The 6,000-nt window shown below is 38.2% G+C and overlaps 1 pseudogene; it reads right to left on the bottom strand.

The window, feature by feature from the left end:
- Positions 1–1,404: 1,404 nt before the first annotated feature.
- On the bottom strand, positions 1,405–5,417 carry LOC137406209 (RNA-binding protein 25-like; annotated as a pseudogene).
- Between the last annotated feature and the right edge of the window lie 583 nt (positions 5,418–6,000).

The raw sequence follows: 6,000 nt of genomic DNA, 5'->3' as shown, positions 1-6,000 counted from the left end.
TTATTTAATTAAAATAATATATTAATTATATTGCTCAAAAATGGAAAATCTGAGAGGTGTAGAAACCAGATATTTGAAATCAGCTCAAAATTCTGATCATGATGCCACTCTTATCACATAACCCACCTTCAAAAAGAATAAATCACTTTTTTTGACAACTTTTTGATGCCCTCCTACAGTACTGTACCAATGGTAATGCGTACGTCGAGATCATTAAAATCATCAGCTAAAAATAACTTAGATGTTGGGTATTTCTTGAAATATTTTGTGATGCTTAAAATAGCTTGGTCAATAGTTTAAACCTTTTCAGAGTTTTTAAAATCTGGAGGGCGGTATAGAACTGGGTATATAACTAGTGTACAGTTTAACTGCTGTAAAAGCAACTGGAATGCTGACATGGGTCTATTCAAGTATTCCCCCATCATTAGAACTGAGTAAATATCTTGCGTGTAGATTGTAACATCCCCACCAAGTCGTTTATTAGCTCTATGACATGGATGTAGATGAAATTCATCAATATTATAGAGATGTTCCTTTTCTACAATAAGCTGTGATTTGGTAAGCATCATAATATCATAAAACTTTGATAGTTGCTGTAGTTGGTTAAATTGATCTCCATTGATAGACTTGCCATTGTGAGTAAAAACAGATGGTAGAGTATAGATAGAGGCATTGTTAGAGTTAGAATGGTTTTTGCTGTAATCATCACCTAGTCAGGAACAGATGAAGATTTGACTGAGTTAGCGTTGAATCTTGAAGTAGCAACATTTTATAATGTATTGAAAACCTGACATTCACTGGAAGATGATTTCTGTTGACTATTACAATTCATGCAATGAGGAACATCTGTGCATACATACCCATGGTATGATTTTTTCACAGTTGTAACAAGTTCTATCATTTGAACAGGAAGATGCAATATGATTACAATGGTGACAATTGTAGCATCTAGTGACAGAAGGCTGATCACATTATTCAACAATAAAAGTCAAACCATTAGTTTTCACATTATCCTTGATAGCTTTTGTAGACATTCGGATGAGTTAAATTTTACCTTGTTGGCCCTTTTTGGTTTGCTTGCTCTGGAGATTCTAGAGGCTAGAAGTAACATAATATTTTCCATGGTCAATGTCTTCTTTAATATGATCAGCATCAGTAAATATTGGCACTTCTTTAACTAATCTGGTATTAGCTTCCCATTGTTGTATTTGTTGTATTGCCGTCCTAATATTTGAATGACCAAACCAATCTGTTGACCACTTATTTAAAGCAGTATCCACTATTCTTTTCTAACTAAATTGGACACAGAATTTCAACAGTGACCGCTAATTCTGCTAATCTTCTCTATTGTTATTTTTTTGTCTAACCCTCCCATAGTGTTTCTGATGTCATCATCACTTACTACTATAACACCATCTCTCTCTCCCTCTTTCTCTCTCTCTCTCTCTTTCTCTCTCTTTCTCTCTCTTTCTCTCTCTTTCTCTCCTCTTTCTCTCTCTTTCTCTCTCTTTCTCTCTCTTTCTCTCTCTTTCTCTCTCTTTCTCTCTCTTTCTCTCTCTTTCTCTCTCTTTCTCTCTCTTTTTCTTTCTTTCTCTCTTTTTCTTTCTCTTTTTCTCTCTCTCTCTTCCATGTAGGTGCAAACACAGGGCGCTAGCTACTCAGTTCTTTGGCGAGGTTTGCAAATAATAGTTTTAAAGAGCCATTATTTATAGCTTCTGATTCCTGCATTACAGTTTTAGGCATGTGAAAATTTCATTTGATTCATTTCAGTTTTGAGGCTAATGTTTTTGATTTAACAGCTCCTTTACTTTGTGTTCTAAGGTGTATATTCAGTCAAGAATAGATAATAGCTGATACTAAATAGCTTCGATTGCTGACAACCTTGTACAGAATATGTGTGTGGTCTGGTTGTTTCACCTTTGATTGGCCAAAAAGAATACCCAGATTGTTCATTATATTGTTTTTTGGCTACTGCTCAGGAAGCATTAAGTTCCGATTTGTCATCACTGTCACCTCTCTCACCTTGCTACATTGCATGAGCACATCTTTACATACACACCGTATGTTTATTGGCCTTTAGTATCTGGTCAATGCGAGGTGTTTGACTTACAGGCTTGCCGTGATTGGTGCCCCTGGTATATGGTAGTGAATATAAATTTTGTTCATTACAGGCAGCAGAATGTCCAATCATGGCAATGCTGGTATTAATTCAAACACTAAACAATAAAAAAATTTGGTAAAATTGATGAGTGATTTTTAAAAAAATGCTTTATTTAAAATTGAGTAGTAACTTAACGGTTTACTAAAAAATAGTTTGAAACAAAGGAGCCATTTTAAAATCTATTTAAATGCATTTTACGGTAAGACTAGATTAGAACTAATGTATCGTTAAAGACAAATGTCAGTTCCCACAGTCTGACCTGCTGCTGTCTCTCACTGTAAGTTGGCTAACTAGATCAGCAATGTCTCCACTGAAATGCTGCTATTTTTTTTTGCTGTTTCTAATCCTGCAGCTGACTGCAAAAACAGAGGCTGCTGACAACGAGGCCACCCAAGTTAGTGAATGTATTCAGTATTCTGTATTTGTTTCATCATTTCATGTTTTGTTGTACTGCTAGTATCTGTTTTAAGTTTCACGGTAGAATTAGCATTTTATGTCATTGCAGAAATCCATATTCTATGTCACAGGATAATTCCATATTTTATAAGACAGTAGAATTCCATGTTTCATGTCACAATAGAAATTCATGTTCCGGGTCACAGTAAAATTCAATGTTCCATGTCACATTAAACTCACATATTTTATGTCATAGTCGAACTTCCTTACTAAATGCTACCATTATTGTTTATTTGACAGCTATTGAAGTTGGCAACGGTGCTTCTGTATCGATCACCAGCAGGAAATGGGCTGGTAAGGTTCTTTGAAGAGAATGAGTTCAAGGTTGCTGCAGCAAATATTCAAGCAAGAAAGTACAACTTGTCAAAGAAAAGATGTGGAGTATGTATGCTTAAATTTATACATTGTATGTATATTTACATTCATCTCCCATAATTTTCATTCCTTCTTTCTCTTCTTTTATCTGTTTCCTTTTATCTGTTTACCATTACCTTCTCCAACGTTATCACTATATTTACCTCCTATTTTTCTTAATGTTTTGATGCTTTAATATATATAACTTACCTATTTAATATGACTTACTTTGCCTTAGACCGAATCTCACACATCTACACGTTATCCGCATGTCAATTTTTAATTCAGGATCTTTTCACACAAACCTCTTATTCGTTAAACAAATTTATACTCAGACTTCGTTCCCTTACCTTATGTGATTCCCTCAAATATTTCAGCACTTCAAACTAGTCAACCTTTCTAAATCTATTGCTGCCAATTATTTTATTAATTACTCATTTATGATAAAACTCTCTTTCTTCATCGTTTTTTTGTACTGCTTTTCCAGTTCTTCTTCATCTCCTATATTTATCAAACTTCTCTCATTTTTCTATTTATTCTTTCTTATTGCCTTCCTATTCTATTTACCCTTATTATCTTGCACTGCATTTAAATTATTTTTTATCTCAAGTTTTGATCAGTTTTCTTTTTTCTTGTAACCACTTTCTTAGTTGCTTGATGACCAAGTTCTAACAACCTAAACTATCACTCTCTCTTTTGCTCTCTTTTTCACTCTCTCTCTTTCTCTCTTGTTTTCTCACGCTCTCACTCTCTCTCTCACGCTCTCTTTCTCTCTTGCTTTCTCACGCTCTCACTCTCTCTTTCTCTCTTGCTTTTTTACGCTCTCACTCTCTCTCTCTTTCTCTCTTGCTTTCTCACGCTCTCACTCTCTCTTTCTCTCTTGCTTTTTTACGCTCTCTCTCTCTTTCTCTCTTGCTTTCTCACGCTCTCACACACACTCTCTCTCTCTCACTCTCATTCTCTCTTTCTCTCTTGCTTTCTCACACTCTCACTCTCTCTCTCACTTTCTCACTCTCTCTCTTTTGCTCTCTCTTTTCGCTCTCTCTTTCTCTTTTGTTTTCTCACGCTCTCTTTCTCTCACTCTCTCTTTCTCTCTCTCTCTTTTGCTTTCTCATGCTCTCATTCTCTGTCTCTCACTTTCTCTCACTCTCTCTCTCTCACTGTCTCTTTCTCTGTCTCTCACTTTCTCTCACTCTCTCTCTCACTGTCTCTTTCTCTCTTGCTTTCTCACGCTCTCACTCTCTCTCTCTCTCTCTCACTCTCTCTTTCTCTCTTGTTTTCTCACGCTCTCACTCTCTCTTTCTATCTTGTTTTCTCACGCTTTCACTCTCTCTCTCTATCTTTCTCTCTTGCTTTCTCACACTCTCACTCTCTCTCATGCTCTCACTCTCTCTCTCTCATGCTCTCACACACTCTCTCTTTCGCTTTCTCACGCTCTCATGCGCTCTCTCTCTCTCTCTCTTTCGCTTTCTCACGCTCTCACGCGCTCTCTCTCTCTCTCTCTTTTGCTTTCTCACGCTCTCACGCGCTCTCTCTCTCTTTCGCTTTCTCACGCTCTCACGCGCTCTCTCTCTTTCGCTTTCTCACGCTCTCACGCGCTCTCTCTCTCTTTCGCTTTCTCACGCTCTCACGCGCTCTCTCTCTTTCGCTTTCTCACGCTCTCACACGCTCTCTCTCTCTTTCGCTTTCTCATGCTCTCACGCGCTCTCTCTCTTTCGCTTTCTCATGCTCTCACGCGCTCTCTCTCTTTCGCTTTCTCACGCTCTCACGCGCTCTCTCTCTCTTTCGCTTTCTCACGCTCTCACGCGCTCTCTCTCTCACTCTCTATCTCTCTCGCTCTCACTCTTTCTCTCTCTCTCACTCTCTATCTCTCTCTCTCTCTCTCTCTCTTGCTTTCTCACGCTCTCACGCTCTCACTCTCTATTTCTCTCACTCTCTCGCTCTCACTCTTTCTCTCTCTCTCCTTTCTCTCTCTCTCCTTTCTCTCTCTCTCTCGCTTTCTCTCTCTATCTCTCTCACTCTCTCTCTCTCGCTCTCACTCTTTCTCTCTCTCTCTCACTCTTTCTCTCACTCTCTCTCTCTCGCTCTCACTCTTTCTCTCTCTCTCTCTCTCTCTCTCCTCTCTCTCTCGCTCTCACTCTCTCTCACTCTTTCTCTCTCTCTCCTCTCTCTCTCCTCTCTCTCTCTTGCTTTCTCATGCTCTCACGCTCTCACTCTCTATCTCTCTCACTCTCACTCTCTCTCTCTCGCTCTCACTCTTTCTCTCTCTCTCTCCTCTCTCTCTCCTCTCTCTCTCCTCTCTCTCTCACTCTCTCTCACTCTCTCTCACTCTCTCTCACAATCTCAGGCTTTTGCCCTTTTGCCTTTTTGTGCTTTCGCCATCTCTCTTTCTTGCCTTTTTGCCCTCTTGCACTCTCATTCTATCACCCTCTTGCTCTCTCGCCATCTCACTCTCTGGCTGTTTTTTTCTCACTTTTCTTTGTTTCTCTCTTGATCCTATCTGCTTTTAATGTTTTAGCCTGTGCTTCTTTATTTGTATGACACTTGTATGTTTCACTAACTAGATTCAGATAAGACAGAACTGGCTGCCTCAAAAAAAGATAAATTGAGTTTTGCTACTTAAAAGACCGGTTTAATCTTTAGAAAAGGAAGAGAGATATGGAAGACAACCATTTTAGTCCAAGTCTAGGAATTGAAGTAGATGGGGATTTGATGTACCTGCCATCTCAAAATGATGTTCTTAATTTCTTGGATACAAAAGAAGGCCAGGTAAGTCAGCCCCCGACCTTTAGTAGCACTCACATTTTTTGTTACAAATAAAGCAAGCTCATTCTTTAAAAATGGTTCAGCTTATAAGATGAGTGACGCGTGTGCCAGATTGAATGATGTCTGAAGCTTTTTACTATAAATAGATGCCAAAAAGAGTCTCAAACTAAAATGCAGCTGCTGGGTGAAAACTAAAAAAACCCATAAAAATTTTTACTACAAAAACTAGTTTTAAAAATAATTTGAAATAGCTTTTTTTCTCT

The sequence above is a fragment of the Watersipora subatra genome, chromosome 10 (assembly GCF_963576615.1).
Source record: "Watersipora subatra chromosome 10, tzWatSuba1.1, whole genome shotgun sequence".
Classification (NCBI taxonomy): domain Eukaryota; kingdom Metazoa; phylum Bryozoa; class Gymnolaemata; order Cheilostomatida; family Watersiporidae; genus Watersipora; species Watersipora subatra.
Note: the sequence above shows the minus strand (reverse complement) of the source record. Positions and strands in the feature narration are given on the sequence as shown.